A 23,842-nucleotide genomic window follows, 5' to 3' on the forward strand; every position below is an offset into this window, starting at 1 on the left:
ATTGTCAAGATGTTAGAATTACACTAACAGTTCTTGAAGCAGACATTTCTGAACCCTGCTCTCAAATGGCGGAGTGTGACAGAGCAGGTGGACATGCTTCTGACACGGGAGCACTGCAGGGGCCTGAGCTGGCCCAGGCGAGGTGGGAGGCAGTAACTGTGCCTGCAGGTGTCCATCTAGCCCACGTCAAGAGGCCACACTGACTTGCTGAATTTTAGGACTAAATCTGCCTCAAAATGCAGGCAATTAGTGTCTTTTGCTCCTATATTCACTTATCTAACTCCTGCTCCAGTGTATTTGAAATAGGAAGATTCATAGGCGATATTGACAAACTGGAGTAGGAGAAATAGATTTGCAATGAAACTGTTATTAGCATCGATGTCCCGTCTAATGGGAGAGGAGGGCGGTGCTCGAGGCAGTGCCCAAATGGAGCAGGTTTAGAGTCTGCTAGGGTGCACCTGGGAGCTTGAGCAGGTCGACAGGCCTGGCCCTTAGGTGCAAAATGAGGGGTGCGGCTTGCTTCTAATTTGCCTTCTACTAAAAGTTACTAAGGGTCAAATCACATAGCTGGTCACAACCTGTGACGATGCATAGGTCTTCCAGAGTCACTGAGCACTTTCCTTCACTTAGTCTAGGTTACTGGCTAAGAGCACAGGCTCTGGACCTTCACTCCTCCGGCTCTCCCATGGACAGTGAGACCTGCATTGGCTTTTCTGTGCTTCAGTTTCCTCATCTATAAATGTTCAATCATTTCTGCCTCATAAAATGGCTGTATTGACTCAGTAAAGTGTATATTGCAGTAGTGTAAAACAACGTTTGCTTCATCACAACTGCTCAAGAAATATAAATGGCAATTGTACTTGGTTTTAAATTTCATCTCCGTCTGGGTCAGTGCCTCCTTTTAATTTTTCATTTTCTTTTTTCCCTTGCTATTTTCACTCATCTTTTGCTTCTGCCATGTCTCTGTGGAATCAATTATTCAGTGTAGTTCACAAATCTGAGCCTGTGATGGTCAACTCAAGTGCAACCTTCTGCTGTGTGCTTAGAGATACTGTTTGAAGCTGACGTTCTCAAAGATGTCTTTGGAAGTTGTCCTTTTGCCCATTTGTAGCAGTCAGACATCTATGGTTTCACAGTTTATTTTCTTCATAAATAGATTCCAGCCAGGAGGTCAATTTATGCATGAAACAGAGCCACCTTTCTGCAGAGGTGAAGTGGCTGGCGAGCAAATGACATTTAAGACTTGCTATGAATCTCTCTATTTCAAAAAGCTCCCACTAACCACTCCATCTTCCTGCCAGCCTCAGCAACCCTTTCTCCTACGCACACTGAAATCCCCACCATGGCTGTTTTGGTGACCGAAGTATATAACTCACTGCTTTGGGGCCACAGGGGAGGCGCTGTATAGCTACCTCGGCATACACACATGTTCACAAGGCATCTGAATATTAATTTCTGTACACCTATCAGTGCACCCGAAGGAGCAAGTATTAGCACAATTTAGAGATGAGGGAACAAAGAGTGAGGCTGAGAGAGTTGGCCAAAGGTATAAACATTCATTCGTTTGCTAAGCAACCAGTAAGTATCCAGCAAGGTCTCTGTTGGGAAGCTTAAAATACAGACCTAAATTTTAAAGGAGCCTAAAATTGAACCTTGCCTCCTCGATTCCCTTAGAGTTTAGGCACTGCATTTAGAATTTCTAGGTTCTAAAGTGGCAGTCACTTTGAAAAGTAGAGCAAGCCTTGTTGAGAGAAAAAGAAACCACAACAGTTGCGTGTCAGAAGGAGGTAAAGTGCGAGGGGATGGGAGCACATGTTTCACATAAGGGAACAGTCGACAGCCAGTCCAGAACTGTGACGGAGGAAAGAGGGCCCCTGAGAGCAGGGTCAGAGGCTCGAGCGCACCCTGAAGAAGAGGGGAAGTCTGTCTTGGCCCGGCCTGCACCTCACATGGCCCCAGGTTCAGCCGAGCTCTCCAAGTATTGAATTACCAGCAACTGGAACTTTCTCCTTCTGGCTGGAAGGTTGAGGGAGGGCTTGCTTATTAACCATCCAGGAAAACTGCTCCTTGGCACTGTCTGAATAATGTAGTGATGTGGAGTTTTTTTATTTTGATTTATTTATTTGTGTTTTTTTGAAACAGGGTCTTCCTTTGTAGTTCAGGCTGGTCTTGAACTCATTGTGTAGCCCAGGCTGGTCTCAAATTCATGGTCTCCTCCTGCCTCAGCCTTCTGAGTGCTGAAGTTACAGGCCTGTGCCACTATACCCGGCAGTTTTATTTACTTTTTTTACTGTTAATTTTAGAGCTGGAAAAGCAATGAATGTTTTCATCTTGTTCCCCTCCAAAACTGCGTTGCTGATACTGACCTCTATTTACTCTTTGATTACTCTTTGACCTCTATTTACTCTGCCTTTCCTGCCTCATCCTGCTGTCTTGGACACCTGCCTCTCAATACTTGTCTGTCAGGAGTATCTTGTTCAGTGTGTGTCCTGCTCGGCACCCACTGCCCCTTTCATCTAGCAGCAGCACCTGGATGCCCCTTCTCCTCACCACATGCTCTGAGGGTTTGCCGTGGATGGATCCTGGACCGCCCCGGCAGCTGGCATGTGACTCATGCCCAGGAAGCCACATCCTCCCAGGATGGGGAAGATTAGACATCTTTCATTAGGCAGTGGTGTGCTGTACTCATAGCCGCTAGTTGCTCTCTAGTTTCTTGTTACTGCTCTTGTTCCTGTCTTTTCCAAGACCCAGCCACTCACTGAGCTAAATCCCTGGCCCCACCGATCTTTTCTTTGATTTTTGTAAGTCCTTCTGTCCTATCCTACCAGTAAATTCTCCTTTCTCTTCCTGTTGCCCAAGGTCATCTTCTGTTTGCTTGCATCCAGTGGATTCATAGCTGATACAGAGTTTCAGAGCAAAATAACCGCTTCCTCTGTAAACATGAAGCTCCAATATGTTTAAAGACAAAGACCTTCTGTTAGGTTGAGAGAGAATATCACTCAGTGGGTGATAATGTAGGCTCTTCCTGATTTGAATCCTGGCTTTGTTACTTACTGCAAATTGAGGCACATAGTATCTCTGGTCCTAAGTAGCTTCTACCTCATAGAATTCTTAAAGTTCTAAATCATATTATATATATTCATTCAACAGAGTCTAGAACTTAATAAATTCTCAACATTAGCCTTTATGTTCCCTGTTCCTCATATCCAGTGAGTTCATATTAAATCAAGATGAACCAGCTGAATGTTCACAATTTGAAAATTTTCCCATCAAATAACTGCACCAACATATTATGTGATTTCCATAGCGCCTCCATTTGTCTGCCATAAAATAGAGCAAAACAGATGGGTTGTGAGTTAATGAGTATATAAACTACTGTGAAATCCTTAGATAAAAGCTGCCCCTGAGCGTTGTTATCACATGACAAGTCATTGGGCATTATCACAGGGCAGGTTTTATATTTTTAATATATTTTAAATGGATTTTTTTTAGTCAACAAGTGGGATGAGGGAAATAAAGTGATGTTTGAACAGAAACTCATAAACAGTGGCATAATTACTTCTTGGCTTACACTCCTTGTTATATTCAACTCACTGCACAAAGAGTTTGCAAAATAAAAATCCCATTTTTCTAAGGTTTGCATTTTCTGGGATCTAGACCTGATAAACAGAGCTATGCCAAGCCTACTTTTGTGATTTGGAAAAGCGGAAGCACTTGTGAGTAAACATACAGCAACCACTTTTAAGTAAACTTCAGGACAGAATCAGCATCCTTTCCCAAAACGGCTCTTTTTAGTGTCTCAAATATGACATGACACTTCCACAGGTATCAACACAAAGGTTATATCACAAAGAGGCTCTCCCTTTTGTTAAAGGAAATATGATAGAAATAACCACAGTTATCCCCAATGCAGAATAGACATTCCAGGAACAGCATGGATTATAACTGGACCTGGATTTTAGTTCTGTCTCTGACACTTAGTAGCTATATGACAATGACAAAATATTTACCTTTATTTTAGCAAAGTAAAATATTACATAATCCATGAACTACTATGTGAAAAAATATCTAACCCTATACCTAGAATGTAATGAATATTTCTCTCTTTCTAGTCTTGCTAGAAAAAGTTGTTTAACCTTGGTATGCTCATAGAACTTTTAGGTTTTTAGGTCATTTTCGTGAGGGTTAAATTAAGATTAAAAGACATTTTAGAGTTATGATTTTGCTAACTACTCACCAGGTCTCCCAGTAGAATTAACAGGAACTCCTGAAGCGGTTTCCTCTCTCAAATTCCCCACCTAGGAATTCTGTGCAGTAATGAGAAATCTTGGGACCAAAAACAGAACCTGGTAACTTACTCCTAAACCTGCTACATCTGCAGGCCAGAGCCTGAAGCAAGGCACCCACAGCCCTCTGGCGCCCCCTGGAGGCCTCCGGAAGCATGCCTCTCAATTCCAAGAGCTCCAGTCTAAATTGCAGAACAGGGAAACCCAGAGCCTCACTCTTACAAGAGTTGGCGGGGGGAAAGAAGAAATAAAATCCAGAAAATGATAAATAAGGAATTTGTCTATTTTTACAAATTATTGTTAGACAAAATAATTCTATAGATTTTTGGATGATGAGGGGACCTGATAAGGCTTAGATCAAGACTGTCCTCTAAAAGCCTCATGTGCTTTTGAAAGGTAAGTTATAAGGGTAATATTGTTGATTTGCTAATTAGGAGGTGGAGCCTGATTAGAGGGGGTGTCACTAGAGGTGTTACCTAGAAGGTATATCTCCCTTCTTGGCTCTTCCTTTCTCTCTCTTTGCTTTCTGGCCACCATACTGTTTCCTTTTTGGAGCTAGATGATTATGGACAGAAACTTCTAAAAATAGACTTCTCCTTTAAGTTGTGGGTGTCAGGTATTGTGCCTCAGTGATGAAAAAAGTGGCTCAGCAGATATTGGTACCAGGAGTGTATTTGTTGCTATGACTATACCTGACTAGATTGTTTAGAAACCTTCGGATATGCTTCATGGGAAAAGTTTAGAAAGATTTGAAAGCTCAGGTTAGAAAAGCCTTAGATTCTATAACCTGAGCTTGATGAGAGATTCTGGTTGGAACTCAGAAGACCAGAATGTGGATAGAAATGCAGACAGTAAAGACCAGACTCAGGAGATTTCAATTGGGAGCAAGGATTTCATTGGCTGTTGCACTCCAGACCACATGGGTTATACTTTGGGAGAAAAATTGTCTACATTTTGCTCATGTCCTGACACTTTGCGGTGTCACTGAGATTAAGGTTAGTGGACCAATTAATCTGGGAAGGAAATTTCAAGACAGCCTAACATTCAGGCTGTGACAGAAGTACTAGTGCTGGCTTTTAGCATATCAACTGTGAGAAAGACCAAAGAGCAGAGCTGAATAATTTGAAAATTTTGCTTGGCGCCAGAAAAGAAACACCTATAGAAATGAGACCTGTAGAGACCAGCAGCAGCTTGCAAACCTCTGGTAGGCCCACCCCTTTGACCCAGTGCACCACAGGAGCCCAGCCACTCATGCACCAACACAGCAGTGGTCATGCCCCCCGCAACACACACACTAACAAGAGAAAGAGGGCCTCACTGAGGCTCCTAGATAAAAATTGAAGCCCACTGGAAAAGTGAAGAAAATCTGCGATAAAGAGACACCATACCACAATAGTTGGTAAGTTGCAGGGACCAACACCTCACCTCAGAGTCTGGTCTAATTTCTGGGGAAAGACAGCTGGAACCTGCAGTAGAACCTCGCAGAGTTCAACCCAGCAGGAGGTCAGATATCTCAACTTGGGCCTTGCGGCCAAAAATCAGCTGTCTCGGGACAGCTGGCTTGCTGAGACTAATTAACTTAGATCTGCACACTCCTACCCATGCTATCTACTGTATCAATAGAGGCATACCCTGGAGGAGGCCCCTCTATTTCTATTTGTATGTTTTATTTTCAAAGCAATATTTTTCTCCTATCTTTAATCATTTAAAAAACTTTTTTATCATTTTCTTGTCTCAAATTTTTGTCCTTTTAAAAATCTTTTTCTTCTTTTCTCTCTCTCCCTCCCCCTACCACCTCAATCTCCATTACTCTACCTTTTTGTTCCTTTCATATTGTAATTCAAATTTATTTTCTTTCTTTTCCTTTTCTTCTCTTTTTCCTTCTCTCAATTGTCATTAGTTTTAAAAGAAAGTGATTACAGTCTCTAGTCTCCCGATTGCTGTTAGTGCGTTCTGTTCCTGGGTATATTGTTCTGTCTTCTCTTCTCTTCAGCAGCTCCCTAGAGTTTGTGTGATCTTCCTGTGTCCTCTGACCTCACTTCTAACCTTTCTCTATCCTATTTATCCATCCCTCCCCAACTCCTTCTAAATCCCTATCCTGAAGGGTAAAGTTGCTATGTGGAAGAGTATTTTGGGCTGGCTCATGATTTTGATTTAATTCACACAGTTAAAGGTAATAGATTAGTAAGTACTACACATTGCCATTTTCTAAGCTGTGCTTGATGTTTTTGTGTTGCTAATTGTATCACTTGCCCTAAGGTGTTATGATTGATCTAATCGGTTGTTCTCCCTGGTATAATGAAAATGAGATTACCTTAGAGACATTAGACTCTCAAAACCTAAAGACCAGCTATATCTGGAAGATCAAAGTATTAACACAGGAATTAAACCAAGGACAGTACCAGTGACAAAAATAGAAATGAGAAGACATTTAAACAAGACACAAACACAGCTTTCCACCTCACCAAAAGTAAACTCTGGGGAAAATAAGGTGGAAAAGTCTGACAGTCAACCATCTGGACAACCTGAACCAATAACACAGGAAGTAAAAAAACAGATATATATGGCTCTAGAAAAATTCAAAACAGATATAATTTTCCAGGTAACTACAGAGATGTTGAGAAAAATGAAAGACATGATTAGAGACTCTAGAATAGAAACAGATAAAAATAGATGAGCTCAGGACCATGACAGAAACCATGAATGCCCAGCATAGGAAAGAAATGGAAACCTTGAATGCCTCACATAGGAAAGAAATGGAATCCATGAAACAGATTCAAACAGATATCCAGGAGATTAAAAAATGCTATAGAAAGCATTCACAGCAAGATGAACGAATATAAAGATAGAATTTCAGATATAGAAAATAGGATTGTGGTCAGTGACCATGAAAAGAGAGATCTCTTAAAAACAGTAAGGGACCATGAGAAATCAACAACTCTTAGATACAAAGAAGAATAATATAAGACCAATAGAACCCATGAAGTAGCAGGAGAAAGTACAAATTACATTAAAAAAAAACATTCTCAGAATTAATGACAGGAAACTTCCCAAATGGAGGGGAAGAATTTGACATACAGATAACTGAGGCATATAGGACTCCCATGGCAACTAGCCGTGATTTTAAAAAAATCTACACATAGACATATAATAATCAAGATCCCAGAAACCCAACAGAGGAACAAAATACTACAAGCAGTTAGAGAAAAGAAAGAAATCACATGAAAAGGAAACCTCATCAGCCAATGAGTGCCATTGGGATCTTCTCATCTAATTTTAGGTCAATTACACCAGTCTGTTGTAAGCCTGCCTTTAACCTATAAAGTTATGGTGCATATACACTGTTTGAGGGGCCTCTATCTCAAGTATTTAGTAGATTTCAGACCATGGATTTAGCTCAGTGGTTCTGCCACCTCACTCAAGAAGAAGAATTATTTATTTGTTCTCAATATAAGGGGGCCTTCTTATTAATTTGTTTTATAGTCATATGTATAGTCATATAATCATCTCATATTTGAGATACTTTATAATTGTTGGCTCTCACAATAAGACCCTTACTCTTACTTAATAGGGGTCTAGTCTGTAGAGAAACTTCAGTGGCATTTTTTTTAAAAAATGGTTTATGTCTAGGATCATTAAGGGTGTAGTTTATAGGCCATTTGATTACCTTGTAATATTGAGCTGAACTATGAATCACTGGACTTTTTTATACCTCATCAATGTAGTCATGTAGCTTATTTTAATCATCTCTTTGAAGTGGGGATACCCACCATGGAAGTCTTGATGTACTTGACAAGGGGAGCAGGCTACATATCCAGCAAGGTGTTTGTTGTAATGACTCTGTATATTTCTCTGCCCAGACTAGAAAGGAATTATATTTTCCTTTAAATGATAATTAGTAAAAAGGTAACATCATAGATCAATTATCTGAAGACTTTTTCTTCTGTTTGAACAAGAATTCCAAGTCTTTTATGGGTTCACAGGAGTATTGGTTTGGTTGCTCACACTTAGTGAAAGTCTCTGGGTTTCAGGGCTTGGGTGTATTGAGGATTCCAGGCCTACCACCTTAATAGTGATGAAGTTTACAGAATCACAGTGTATAGTCCTTTCAAAGTTGGTCCTGGGAAAGGATATGATGAGGAAGAGACTCTACCAATCTCTGGGTTGGAATATGGGATTTTCCTTTTTTTAGAATGAGCTTCTGTTAGCTGTTGAAGAGTCTAGTCAAGGAGGTGACATCTTTTAGTAAGGCATTTATTTCTTTATTAAAGAGAAAGTCATTAGTGAGAAAATGGTGTCCATAAAGCATTTTCAGTGGACTGAGACCTAGAATTTGTGGCATATTTCTTATTTTGATAAGAGCTGAAGATAGTAAGTGAAGCCACTGTATGTGGGTTTTTTGAGCCATTTTGTGAAGATGTCTCTTTAGTGTCTCATTTGTTTTTTTAACCTTTCTCAATGTCATGGCCTCCGTGCACAGTGAAGGTGATAGTTAATGCCCAGTGTCTGGGAGATGCCCTGTGTGACTGTTGCATTAAAAGAAGACCCATTATCACTCTATAAGTACTTAGAAAGTCCAAATCTGGGGATGATTTCTGATACTAAAACATTTATCACCTCTTCTGCCTTTTCTGTTCTACAAGGAAAGGGCTCCACCCAGTTCATGAAAGTATCTACCCAGACTAATAGGTATTAGAGTCCCTTACTCTTTGACATATGAGCAAAACCGAGTTGCCAGTTCTCTCCAGGGTATTTACCATGTCTCTGTGTACCTGGAAAAGCTATGGTCTGGTTAAGAAGATTGTTCTTTTGGCAGAGCTCACATGTCTTAACTATGTGTTGTATTGTCTGAGAAAGTCCCTTTAATATGAAAAACTTTGAGGCCATCTGGTGGGTCTTGCTGCTCCCCAAGTAAAAGATTTGATGTAAAGACTTAATAACTTTCTGTTGACTGGCACCAGGAAGGAATGATTTATCATTATCTGTTTGTAACTGTCCTGATTGTAACTAACCAGGAAGGAACTGACACTCATGGCATGGATTTGAGCCTTTTCTTTCCTTTTTTGATAAGGTTGGATAAGGGTTTATCAATTTTATTTATTCGAAAAACCAACTTTGATTCATTGATTTTTTTGTATCATTCTCTTAGTCTCCACTGCATTGATTTCTACTCTGATCTGATCTTTGTAATTTCCTCCCTTGTATGAGCTTTGGGTTGTGCTTGTGAGATAGGCACAATGTCACTGAGCTACATCCCCGGCCCAAGGAAACAATTTTTACTAAGGTATCAGATACTGAGCTATCTGGAGCAAGTGCCATCTTTTATAGCTTTTTTATAATATCTGAGGCTGTCTAGGTAATAATAAACATGTCTTTAAGAATAATCTGTTCCTTTATTGAATCAGGAACTAGGGATGTATATTTTTTTTCAATGCCTCTTGTAAGTGATCTAAGAAGGCAGAGGGATTCTCATTTTTTTCCAGTTGAATAGTTGACAATTTAAAATAATTGAAGGGTTTAGTTCTCATCCTCTCAGACCTTTAAAAATACATGTCTGCAACAGAAAAAAAAAAGAAAAAAGAAAGAAAGAAAAGAAAGGGGCCGGGGATTTAGCTGAGCGATTCGGTGGCCTGTCTTGCCAGGGCAAGGACCCGAGTTCAACCCCTGGTACCAAAAAAAAAAAAAAATACATGTCTGAGGTCAGGGATTTAGTGGCACTGCAGCTGCCTCTCAAGCACAAGGTCTGGAGTTCAATCCCCCACATCAAACAAACAAACAAACAAAACAAACCATGTCTGAAGATGTCTCTACTCTAATCTCATCTGATTGGTAAGCCAGTAGGGATCTTGTTGCATAGGGACTGCTTGGGCAGGAACCAGCTGTTCCCTTGCTGCCTGTCTTCTGGCCTTCTAAAATTAACAATATGATATTCATCTCCAAAAATAATAGCAGCTTATAATGTTATTTGTCCCCTTAGAAGTCAATGTTTGATTTAAGAGTAACATTACATCTTTGTAGTCTAGTGTTTAGGTCTGAGTAAATCCTCTAAAAACATCAGTGTATTTATCAGGGTTGTCTGAAAACCTTTTCAGGTCTTCTTTCATTTGTTTGAGGTCACTGAGAAAAAAGGACATATGAACATGATGAGTATGTCTGAATTTGCCATTTACTTCTTGTAAAGAGTATTGTCCTTGAGGGACTTGAACAAAATCAGCTATAGGTGGATGTATCCAGTGGAGCCTTTAATTATGGATAGCTTAGAAGCTTCACCCTTAAACTCCAAAGGGTAAGGGGGAGGGACCTTGGATACTAATGGGAACGTGGAGAAAACCTAGGCTCAGTAATAGTGATTTCGGCTTTGATTAAGGCTGCCTTGGAAACCTATTCCTCAGGTTTTAAAGTTCAAAGGTGGGAAATCTCACACTTAGTGGTAGTAGATACCTTAGGGGCCAGAGATATCTAAATTTCCTGTGGCTTATATTTACATTTTGAAAACAGGATTATCTCTTATTATAAAGAAAGTCTGGCCTGCAGAAATCTTTCCCTGAGCTCTCAGATGAAGCTTCTAAGCCATTTGTGTTATCTATCTAATCACCTAGGCAACCTTTCCTAGCAGGAAGACAAAGCTATACTTTTTATAAAATCCTATTTAAAATCTTTATGTCTCTGAATCTCATAGGTTAAACTTATACCCATCACCTAGCAACCACAATTTACATGTTAGTAAAGGAACATTTATCAGTTTTCTGCATAAACATGAAGAGGAGAAAGGCTGACTAAAAATCCCTTTTTTACTCCTAGTTAGCATATGTAAAACATAAATATAAATTGATTCTCTAATGGCTTTTCACCTCTGTGAAAGGCAGACTATTGTTGCAAGCTGCCTCAGCCTAAAACCTCCTGTACAGAGGTGCAGTCTGATGCTAAGGAGTTTTAAAGTTGACTCTCAGTGAGTTGGACTGAAAAAAAAAAGTGAGGGAGGGTTAAACATAGACCTTTGCCCCATCAAGGATTTGTCTGGGCACCTAGAGACCTATTGTTTTGTTTTTGTTGCTGCTTTTTTTTTTTGAGACCATCTGCTTGTGAGGCAGGTGTGGTGCCACTGAGCTAAATCCTGGTGAGAGTTATTGTTTTATTTGGGGCTGGGCCTATAGGGATCTATCTTACTAGCAGAGAGAGAAAAGTCCAAACCTGTAGCTCACCTCTTAACAGAAAGGGCTCTAACAGTATTGTCTCATGTTGGGAGCAATTCTACATGATTTGGACTTTCTGCAGAGGTTCTAATAATGTCTCCTTTCCCTGTTTCCTACAGTCTCAGGTCACTATGAGAGAGAGAGAGATACCTGAAGGTCACTAAGACCTTCACTGAGACAGTCACCTCACTGAGGAGTATAGGTAGAGATGATAGATAAGTGGAGATTTTTTGCTGGCTTCCTAGTCAGGCTGTTGGGACTCAGCTTCAACTGAGGAACCTTTGGGTATCTACCAAAGAGTCACCTGGCCATGACTCCTCAGTTATCCTCTCAATTTCTACTTCTCCATGGAACCAGAGATCTTTCTTTAGAAAGGAATCCAGCTGCCTGTCTGGTCAACATTCTATTGGCCCCTGGCTTTGGGATTCACTAGAAGGAGCCTGGGGAACATATCCTCTGCTTTGAGAAAGTGTCAGCTGCTCTAAGAGCATTTACTAGCTGGCAGATTGACCACTGTTTGGTTTAGCGTTCTACAAGGGATAGGTAAAAGCCTGAGCCATTTTTATCCAAGATGTCTTTGACATGAACACTCATTTTCTTAAAGGTTTTTAGTTGGAAAAGGTTGGGGCAGTTCAGAGATCTTCTCTTTCTCTATTCTTGCATGTGGCAGGAAAGATCAGAAATGAAAGCCCCCCCAAAGCGGGGGGCTCTTTTCATGCTCACAGTGAATTTTTAGATAACTTATCCATGAGTCATCACTCTCATCCTGGAAAGGCAAGAATGGGGAATCTCAAGTTCCATGGTTGCCTCCTCACTACTGGAAGATCAAACCAGAAAGGAAACTGAAGCAGAATAGGCTCATTTCTTTTAGCACATAGGGGGGATTGGGCCAATCTGTCTAGTGAAATTTGTCCTTCAAGTCTTAAGACTGGTTATTGCCTTTTAACTTGATTCCTTTTAACTTCAAATGGACTCCTGTGATTTATTAAGAGACATGTATATTTTCTAAATATTAACTAAATTTCATTTCAATTATTTTTTCATTGAGTTCATTGGTACAATCTAGGTCTACAATACAGTTACATTCATTACTGGGATCTTGTACCTTCACATGACAGACCTTGGTTGTCATTTTTTCCCCTTGTCCCTGCCCTCCCTTCACCCTCCTCCTCCCCTCCCCATTAACAAACTCTTTATTTCCATTTGTTCATTTTATCATATTTTTTTCTTCTCCCTTATTTCCTTGCCCCTACCCTTCCCCCTTTCCCTACACCTTTAGCCATTTTCTTCCTATTTCACACTCTTAATTATCCCATTAGGATCTTGTGTACTATTATAGTTTTTCACACCAGAGAAACGATTTGGTATTTACACATGTGTGACTTATGTATTTCACTTAGGAGTATATCCTCAATATGTGTCCATTTTCCTATGAATGATTCTAATTTCTCATTCTTTATGGCTGAATAGTATTCCATTTTATAGAAAAACCACATCTTCTTTATCCAGTTTCCAACAGATGGGCAGATGGGCTTTTTCCAAGTTTTAGCTATTACAAACTGTGCTGCTATAAACATTGGTGCACATATATCACTGTGGTATGATTCTTTTAAATCTTTTGGAAAGATACCCAGCAGAGGGATGGCTGGGTCAAATGGAACCTCTAGTCCCAGCTCTTTGAGGTATCTCTATATTGCACCAGTCTGCACTCCCACCAACAATGGAGAAGGTTTCCTTTCTCCCCGCAACCCTGCCAACATTTGTTATTGGTTGATTTCTTGATAGCAGCCATTCTTTGTGGGGTGAGGTGGAATATCAGTGTTGTTTTCATCTGCATCTCTTAAATGACCAATGATGTGGAACATTTTTTCATATATTTACTTGCTGCTTTTACTTCTTTGCCTGAGAAATGTCTGTTCATTTCAGATGCCCATTTATGAATTGGGGCTTTATATTTGTGGGGGGCTGATTGTTTTGAATTTTTTTTTCTTTTTATTAAGGTTATTGGTACAATCTAGGTATACAATACAATTACATTCATCATTGGGATTCTGTACCTTTACATAATAGGTCTTGATTCTCATTTTTCCCCTTGTCCCTGCCCTCCCTTCACCCCCTCCTCCCCTCCCCATTTACAAACACTTTATTTCCATTTTTTCAGTTTTTCATATTTTTTTCCTCTCCCTTATTACCTCTCCCCCACCCTTCCCACTTTCCTTACACCTTTAGCCCTTTACTTCCTATTTCACATTATTAATTGTCTCATTAGGATCCTGTGTACTATTATAGTTTTTCACACCAAAGAAACTATTCGGTATTTCAGTTAAAGAAATCTCTGTATGAACATAAAAAATAGGGAATCCTAAAATAAAACTAAAAAGGAAAGTAAAAGAGAAAAGTCAATGATGTAACATCAAAATAATCCTTAATTCTGGAGATGAAAATGGTCCCTGAACATATTTAAATTGCTTCTCGCTCTTATAGTCTTATCTTATTCTTTTTTCATTAGAGAATACTTTCTTAGTTTCTGTAATCAAACCCACATAGATATAACCTTACATATTTAGTACAATGTGTTACCCCTGTACACAGGGAAAAAAATAAAAATAAAAATAAATTAACTTTTCTAGACCAATACGGTTGTCCTTTTCTGTACAATGCCAAGTCAACACAGTAAACTGGGATGACTTTTTCCAAAGTGGCAGCACCGTTAAAGTTTCCCAAAATTCAATTTATATATATATATGTGTGTGTGTGTGTCCACATATATATATATAAAGACTAATAATAGTATGTTATGCATCGATAGCAGCAACAGCTTTTCCAGGTTCTACAGTCATTTGAACAAAATTATAGATATTCAGCACATTCCATTAAAAAAAAAAAAGAAAAGAATAATATCCAAACAACAGCAAAGTTCTGTTGCTGCTGTGGTACCTGGCACCATTTTTTCTATTAGCCTCTTAATCGTCATCTGGAAAGAGAACATTCTAGAGTAATATCATTAAATGTAGCTCTGATAAAGCACGGTCCCTACTATGTATGTGTTTTGAGTTCTTTATATATTATCAGTAGTAGTCCTTTGTCTGAGGAGCAGCTGGTAAAAACTTTTCCCCACATTGTAGGTTGTCTCTTAGTTCTGTTGATGGTTTCTTTTGCAGTGCAGAAGCATCTAAAAGGATGAGATCCCAGTTGTTGATTCTTTGTGCTAGTTCCCGTGCTACTGAGGACTTGTTCATAAGTCTTTTCCTATACCAATGTCTTCAAGAGTTCTCCCTAATTTATCTTCCAACAAGTTTAGTGTTTCTTTTTTGATATTTAGATCTTTAATCCACTTTGATTTTAATTTAGTGCATGGTGGAAGATAAGGGTCTAGTTTTAATCTTTGGCAGGTTGAGATCCAGTTTTTCCTACACCATTTATTAAAGAAGCTATCTTTCCTCCAGTGGGGATGGTCAGCTCCTTTGTCAAAGATGAGGTAGCTGAGTACATCTGGAGTTGTTTCTGTATCTTCTAGTCTTTTCCACTGATCCTCAGATCTGTTTCTTTGCCAGTACCATGCTCTTTTTATCATAGTGGCTTTGTAGTATAGTTTCAGATTGGGAATTGTTATACACACTGCCATGTGTCTGTTGCCTAGGATGGATTTTGCTATTCTGCATCTCTTATGGTTCCAAATGAATTTTTGGATTCTTCTTTCTAGTTCTGTGATGTATAGTGTTGGAATTTGAATTGGTATTGCATTGAATCTGTATAGCAGTTTTGGTAGTATGGCCATTTTCACTATGTTGATTCTTCCTACCCAGGAGCAGGGGATATTTTTCCATTTTCTTTTATCCTCTTCTAACTCTTTTTTCAGAGTGCTGTAGTTTTCAGTGTAGAGGTCTTATGTTTCTTTTGTTAGATTGATTACCAGTTACTTCATTTTTTGGGGTGCTATTGTGAATGGAATTGTTTCCCTAATTTCTCTCTCAGTGAGTCTGTTATTTGTGTACAAGAAGGCTGTTGATTTTTGGATTTTGACCTTGTATCCCGCTACTCTGCTAAAAGTGTCTATTAAGTCAAGAAGTCTTTTGCTGGAGTTTTTTGGGTCTTCAATGTAGAGTATCATATCATCAGCCAATAATGACAGGTTAACTTCTTCCTTTCCTATCTTTATTGCTTAAATTTCTTTCTCTTGTCTAATTGCTATGGCTAATGTTTCCAGAACTATATTGAAGAGGAGTGGTGATAGTGGGCATCCTTGTCTTGTTCCTGATTTTAACGTGAAGGATTTCAATTTTTGGCCATTTAATATGATATTGGCAGTTGGTTTTTCATAGATAGACTTTATTAAGTTGAGATATAGACCATCTTTTCCAATTTTTTGCAGAGTTTTTATCATGAATGGGTGTTGAATTTTGTCAAATGCTTTTTCTGTATCTATTGAGAGGATCATGTGGTTCTTCTCCTTGACTTTGTTTATATAATGTATTACATTTATTGATTTACATATATTGAACCATCCTTGCATCCCTGGAATAAATCCAACTTGGTCAGGATGTATGATCTTCTTGATGACCCTCTGTATTCTGTTTGCTAGTATCTTATTGAGGATTTTTGCATCTATATTCATTAAGGAGATTGGCCTGTAGTTCTCTTTTTTAGTTACATCTTTCCCTGGTTTGGGAATCAAAGTGATACTTGCTTTCAGGAATTAATTTGGAAGTATTGCTTCCCTTTCAATTTCATTGAGGAGTCTAAGAGTAATGGCAGTAGTTCTTCTCTAAATGTCTTGTAAAATTCAGCAGTGAATCCATCAGGACTTGGGCTTTTCTTGTTGGTAAGTTTTTAATTACATTTTCAATTTCACTGATTGTAATTGGGGTGTTGAAAATGTTTTTATCTTATCTTCTTCGTTCAACTTTGGTAATTCATAAGTATCTAGAAATCTGTCCATTTCTTCTGTGTTTTCCATTTTATTTGATTACAGTTTCTCATAGTAGGTATTAATGATCCTCTGGGTTTCTGTGGGATCTGTTGTGACTTCACATTTTCACTTCTGATTGCATGAATCTGAGCCTTTTCTTTCCTTTTTTTGATAAGGCTTGCTAAGGGTTTATCAATTTTATTTATTCTTTCAAAAAACCAACTCTGATTCATTTATTTTTTGTATCATTTTCTTAGTTTCCATTGCATTGATTTCTGCACTAATCTTTATAATTTCCTCTCTTGTTCAAGCTTTGGGTTTTTCTTGCTCTTGTTTTTCTAGTAGTCTAAGAGTCATCAGTAGGTTGTTTATTTGAGCTTGCTCTGTTTTCCTAATGTGGGCATTCAGGGCTATGAATTTTCCATGTAGAACTGCTTTTATTGTGTCCCGTAGATCCCTGTATGTTGTATTGGCATTTTCATTTATTTGTAAAAACTGTCTGATTTCTTCTTTAATTTCCTCTGTGATCCATTGATTGTTCAGGAGAGTGTTATTCAATTTCCATGTGTTTGTGAAGTTCCTACAGTTTCTTATGCTATTGATCTCCAGCTTTATTACACTGTGATCTGGTAGCATACAGGGAATAACTTCAATTCTTTTGCATTTATTCAAACCTGTTTTGTGAGCTAGTATGTGATCTATCTTGGAGAATTACCCATGTGCAGCTGAAAAGAATGTATATTCTGATTTTGTGGGGTGAAACACTCAATAGATGTCTAATAAGTCCATGCATTCAAAAGTTTGGTTCAGTTCTAGTATTTTATTGTTGATTTTTTGCCTAGATGATCTGTCTATTTGTGATAGTGGGGTATTTAGATCTCGCACTACAATTGTACTAGTGCTTATTTGGTTTTCCATGTTACTTAATATTTGTTTTATATAGTTGGGGGGCATTTATATTTGGTGCATATATGCTTATGATTGTCATTTCTTCCTCTTGGATTGTTCCCTTTACAAGAATGTAGTGGCCATCTTTGTCTCTCTAATCAGTTTTGGTTTGAAATTTATTTTGTCTGACTGTAAGATTGCTACCCCTGCTTTTTTCTGGGCTCCTGTCACATGGAAAATTGTTTTCCATCCTTTCACTTTCAGTCTATGGGCTTCTTTCTGCACTAGGTGTTTTTCTTGTATACAACATATTATTGGGTTTTGCTTCTTAATCCATTCTGCCAATCTATTTCTCTTGATTGGTGAATTGAGGCCATTGACATTGATGGTTATAACTGATATGTACTGACTTATTATTGTTATGTTGTTGTCCTTTTGTTGACTCTTTTTAATTTTTTGTCCTCTCCTTTTAGTTTCTTGCCTTGGCTATTTGAATTGCTCTGTTGGGCCTCATGATGTTGTGATCTTCATTGTCTTTTTCTAGGATATTGTTTAAAATTCCTTGTGGTGCTGGTTTAGTATTCATGAAGTTTCTCAAGTATTATTTGTCATGGAAGTATCTTATTTCTCCATCCATTTTGAAAGAGAGTTTTGCAGGATACATCAGTCTTGGTTGGAGGTTGTTTTCTTTTAGGACTTGAAATACCTCACTCCAGGCTCTCCTTGACCTGAGAGTTTGTGTTGAAAAGTCTGCTGTGATTCTGGTGGGCTTTCCTTTGCATGTGATTTATTTCTTTTCTCTTACTGTTTGTAGTATTTTGTTTTTCTGTTGGGTTTCTGGGATCTTGATTATTATATGTCTAGGTGTAGATTTTTTTTTTTATCATGGCTATTTGAAGTCCTATATGCCTCGCTTATCTGTATGTCAAATTCTTCCCCTCTGTTTAGGAAGTTTTCTGTCATTAAATCTGTGGACAGCTTTTTTAAGTCATTTGCATTTTCTCCTGCTACTTCATGGATTCTTATCAGTCTTATGTTATTCTTCTTTGCATCATCTAGGAGTTGTTGGATCGATTTCTCATGCTCCCTTACTGTTTTTAAGAGACCTCTCTTTTCACAGTCGCTGTCTGCGATCCTATCTTCTATATCTGAGATTCTATCTTCGCTATCTTTTATTTTGTTGCATATGCTTTCAGTACAGTTTTTAATCTCCTGGATATCTGTTTGAATCTGTTTAATGGATTCCATTTCTTTCCTATGTTGGGTGTTTGTTGTTTCCATTTCTTTCTTACGCTGGGCCTTCATGGTTTTTATTATATTCCTGAGCTCATCTATTTTTTTGTCAGTTTCTGTTCTGGAGTCTCCAATCATATCTTTCATTTTGTTCACCATCTCTATGTTTATCTGGGAAATTATTTCTGTTTTGAATTTTTCTAGAGCTTGATTGATCAGTTTTGTTATTTCCTGTGCTGTGAGTTCTGAGTGTCCTGAAGGTTGACTATCAGACTTTTCATCCTCCTTTGCCCTACTGTTTGCCATTGGTGGACTGGAAGTCTGTCTTTGTGGCTTGCTTAAGTGTTTTCTCATCTTTATTTCTGCTGTTGGGTTGCCCTTGATTCAATCTCTGGGTCATTAAATTTTGCTGATATCCTTGCATCCCAGCCTTTGATTCTCTAGTGACTTTTATAGAAATTCTCATTTTCATAATTGAGAAAACAACTCATCAAATCAATCCCTATCCTTTATCCCAATCGATACAATCAGGAACACGATAGGATCAGCCACCACCCTTTATAGCCAGCCATGCCCCTGCAGAGTGCGTCCAAGGACTGGCACAATCACGGGATCTGAGAGTGGGGGGGTGCTTAGTGGTGTCCGCATGGCTACCCTCCTCACACTGCTGGGTCCAGACAATCAATGGCGCCCACCAGGAAAGGTGCAGCTCTGGGGGAGGCCCATAGATCAGGCCTAAATTTCATTTTGAAAAGACCCATTGTACAGCATTTTCTGTTTACCCTACAGTAAGTTTGAGCACTGCTGGAAGGCATTCTAATGTTATTTTTCCCTGGCACTGCTGAACAACTCAATAAATTGGTCAACCAAAGAACACTAATACATTTAGTAACTAAGCCCAAATGCAGCATATAAAAATCAGGAGTAAATTTCACATTTTTTGATAGGACATATCCTTCTATGCTGTCAACTTAAATTTACCATCATTTTAACAAAAGGCAATGTATAAAAGAGACAAGCAATTGACAAAAAACAAGGTATAAAAATTCAAAGCATGAGCAGTTAACAAACAAAATAACAATTTTGATTACCTAAGCAAGTAACAGTCTGGAACCTATGAAACAAAAGCAAACTTCAATTATCTCACTGGGGCCTGCAAACAGTGGAGGAAGTGATATCAAGATCTCTAAATATGATATAAGGGAAATACTATAACTCCCAACCTGCTAGATGTCTGATACACTGAGTTCCTGTTCTCTAAAATTGGAGAATAAATTCAAGGAGAAAGAGGTTAAGAGTAGGAAATATTTATTGAAGGGGAAATATAAAGCTCCTGAGAGGTAGGAGGGGGCCTGAAGTGGGTGTCAAGGACCCCACTTCTCAGGGGAAGTTTTATAGAGCACAACCACCTGGGTGCAACCTGGGTTACAGCTATGATCAGCCAATAACATTTTAAGTATAGTCACTTAGGTAATATTGATCCAATGGGGAAGCAAGTCACGTAGCAAGTGTACATGGAAGGAACAAACAACTTTTCAGGAAGAGGTGAGTCTGAGGGCCTTGGTCACTCACCAAGGTGACTGAAGTCTATTTAGACTTCACTAGACCAGGTGTTACTACTTATCTTGGCCTGGTCATTTTGTCCTTATCTTGAGCCCTGGCCTCTAACAGATGTCCTTCTGGCCATAGTTGTAATGTGTTTTAACCTCTGTCCTGACTCTCTCGAGGGTGTAGCACTGTCTGACTGCCTATAATATTCCTATAATATTGTCTATAATAATTTGACACATGAATCATGGTTACTGCTTACCCTAATTTTTACTCTCTCCAGAACTGTGAAAAGTTTTGCCAAAATGCAGACTATTTATACTCTCATTAGCTAGCAACATTTCTTTATTGCTAGCATTTTCCTCAGTTATATCACTTACTGGCATTTCTATTGTCTACTGAAAATCCATTTCTCCATACTCTAGCATGCTATTTCCTGAAGAAGAAAAAAAATCCAAGTAGCAAACAATCAGGACCAAACTAACTGCTGTATTTCTAGGGGATCCAGTTCATTGCAGTGGAGCTGGCCAGCAACTTCTAAGTTTATATAAGAGGAATTCAGTTACCCATCTCCTCTTCTTTTCCAGGACTAATGCCTATTTCTTAGAATTAGGTAAGTGTGGAGTTTGGATACAAATGAATGTCCAAGCCTTTTGGATAACTTCATAAATTTAAAGTCTCATCCGCTAAAATACAACCAAATAATAGAAAAATTTAAAAGTATAAATCCTTATCTCGAGGGGTATCTACCAAAAGCTATGGCAGTATTAGAAATTTTAGAAATTTTCCACTAATAATTTGAATTAAGAAAAAAAATAACTCTTATAACCACTCTGGTGGATACATGTCATAATGGGTCCACACACATAGAATATACACCAAGAGTGAGCCCCAGCTAAGCTGTAGACTTTAAGTAATTACTGTGTATCATTGTAATTTCATCAACAGTAACAAATGTACCACTCTGATGGAAAATGGTAATAGGAGGACTCTACATGTGTGGGAGCAGGGGACATATGGGAATTCGCTGTAACTTCTTTTGTTTCCCAGTGAACTTTAAACTGCTTTAAAAAATAGTGCATTGAAGGAGGAAGGGGAATAATTTGTCACTTCAGCTGATTGCTAAGAAAATGCCATACTCAATTTATTAGAATGCATTTATGAGGGTCCAACTAATATATTCATGGAATACAAGGCACACAGCTACTCAAATTCATGGCTAAATCGCTCAATTGATAGAGTAAATTGCTGACAACAGAAACATTTGTATTGATCAAGCACTATGGTTTCATTAAGTTTGCTCATTTATTTTATAAATTCGCTGTAAAGCCATTAGAAGAGTTTTATTACTCAAATTATGAGGCTGAGTCAGAGTGGCCTTTTAAATCTATAAATTAATTAGAGCTCTATTTCCAGAGCCCTGGGAATATTCACCCTTTTCTTTTAATGAGTATATTTTCTTTCTTTATTACAAATAAATTGTGATTAAGTTCACAGTTTTCCCAGTTTGACATCATTCATATGTATGGTACTTGGATAGACCAGCAAATATAATTAAATTTATTATCCCTTTCTGGATAGATGAGAAAGTCTCATATATATGCATAGCATAGAAGAAATTAACCTCAGATCATTTTCTACATTCAATATACAATTTAAACACATACACTGGCAACAATGTAGCTCTGGCCTGTCTTTATTTTGTATGCACATACACACAAAAATGTTTTGCTTTCTTTATAACTTCAGCATAAGAGTTACCTCAGCCCAGCATTTCTGCAAATATGTACAGATTTGGTGTCACTTTGTTCTTTCTATGACTTTATCTTCACTTTCTTGATTTTTTTATGTCATTTACTAATCATTCTCATTAAGGTTTTTCCAACTCAAAGCCTCATATGCCAGGTTTGGTGCAGGCTTTTATTTCTCTTTAAATCATATGTGACTGCACCCATGTGGTTGGAGCAAGCCTGGCTTTGCTATCCCCGTCCTTGTTACAACACCAGTCCCAGGGATGGGTACATGATCACAGGCTGGGTAATCTGGAAAAGGGATTTCCATACTGACACACCCCAAAATTTTATCTGAGAATAATATTCCATAGGTGTGAAGGACCTTTTTTGAACACCCAGATCCAGTTATCCTTGATCAATTTATTGATTTTTCATTCTGATGAAAACAACGATTTTCCTAGGGCCAGTTGGAATTCTTTACATTTTCTATAAAAATAAGAGATCCAATACCTTTATTTTGTTGAAAAATATTGTATCACTATGGTTTGAATGTGTCCCTCAAAAGTCTATGTGTTGCTCAATGGGAAAAAAATAAATAAAGAAAGAAGTATGAAACAAACAAACAAAAAAAGTCTATGTGTTGGAAACTTAATTCCCAAATTCATCCTGTAATTGTATTTGGAAGTAGGGCACTGGGCAGGTAATTAGGATTAGATGAACTCATGACAGGAAGGACCTGTTATGTATGGCATTAGTAGCTTCATGACAAGAAGAGAGGTCTGAGCTAGCACTGGTCTAGCTCACCCTATGATGCTCTCCACCAAGTTATGATGCAGTGATGGGACCTTTACTAGGTTTCAACACCAGGCTCTTGAACTTCCCAGGTGCTCAAACCATGAGCCCCACTACTTGAAGGAGGAGATGTTTGTTTTGGTTCACAGTTTGTAAGGGTTTCAGTCCATAGTCCAGCTGCTCCAATGCAGGTCAGTACGATAGAGGGGAGGCAGAGGGGAATAGCTGCTCATGGCACAGTGAACTTGAAGAAGAGAGAGAGCCAAGGGAGAAGCCCATCCAGGCTATGCCCAAGTCACTTCCTGTTCCAACCAGATTGGACCCCACCTCCTAATGGCAAGTCAGCTATAAGCCCCTGTAACCTAATTGCCTTCCAGTGGTCTTACCTTTGAGCTCATGAGGCTGGGTGGTGGGTGGCATCCAGGTATAAAACATAATAGTAGATGAAAGAGTGCAACATAGTTTTTGAGGTCAAGAAACAGAGGAAAAGAAAAATCGAGTCTCCAAATCGAAAGGGGTTACCATGTGCATGGCACATTAGATGAGGAAAGACCACATCAGTCAAAATTTCCATAATAAAAACATTAGGTCACATTTTTTTAAAAAAAGGTGGGAGCCTGAGAATGGCATTGCCTTTGACTTATTCAGAAGTGGCTTTGCAAATTTGACGACATTGGAGCAACTCCTTCAAAGTGATGAGGCAGTGTAATTTTGAGGCCCATATTTTGTATGAAAATGAGAGAAAACCAGTGGTATCTTCATATATGCAGAGGGTAAGATATTTTATCCCTATGCACTTTTTTCACCAGTGAATGCACTTTTTCTCCATTAAAATTAGGGATGAATGAGAAAGGGAAAATGTAAAACCTGAAGCAAAGTAGGGCCAACTTAGCAGCACAGCAAAGAGGAGTCCCAGGTAACTGGCTATATAGCCACGGCAGAGTAAAAGATGAGAGACCTCATTGGGGTCTTCAGGAACGATCTGTTCAGTGGAGGAGTTGATGTGACAGTGAATTTTGGTTGGGGGTGGTGTGGGAAAGATACATGGATGGCAAGTGCAACGAGTGAAAACATTTGACAAGTTAAAAAAAACTAGTGACAAACAAGAAAGTATCCTAGTATATGCTTTAGCTCGAGAGTGTATATTTACATTGTTATGACTTTACGCTAAGCATTGATTTAATTTAAAATAATGGCATCCAATAGATGTATAGGAAGGAGGGTGAAATGGTATGAGAGATGGATTTGTATCTGTCATAG

The 23,842-nt window shown here is 38.6% G+C and overlaps 1 long non-coding RNA gene across 1 annotated transcript in view; it reads left to right on the forward strand.

The window, feature by feature from the left end:
• The window catches only part of LOC104870966, a 40,302-nt gene that overhangs the window by 2,787 nt on the left and 13,673 nt on the right, over nt 1-23,842 (forward strand). The gene's annotated exons all lie outside the window — the stretch shown is intronic.

The sequence above is a fragment of the Fukomys damarensis genome, unplaced genomic scaffold (assembly GCF_012274545.1).
Source record: "Fukomys damarensis isolate Sample0158 unplaced genomic scaffold, DMR_v1.0_HiC HiC_scaffold_26, whole genome shotgun sequence".
NCBI lineage: Eukaryota > Metazoa > Chordata > Mammalia > Rodentia > Bathyergidae > Fukomys > Fukomys damarensis.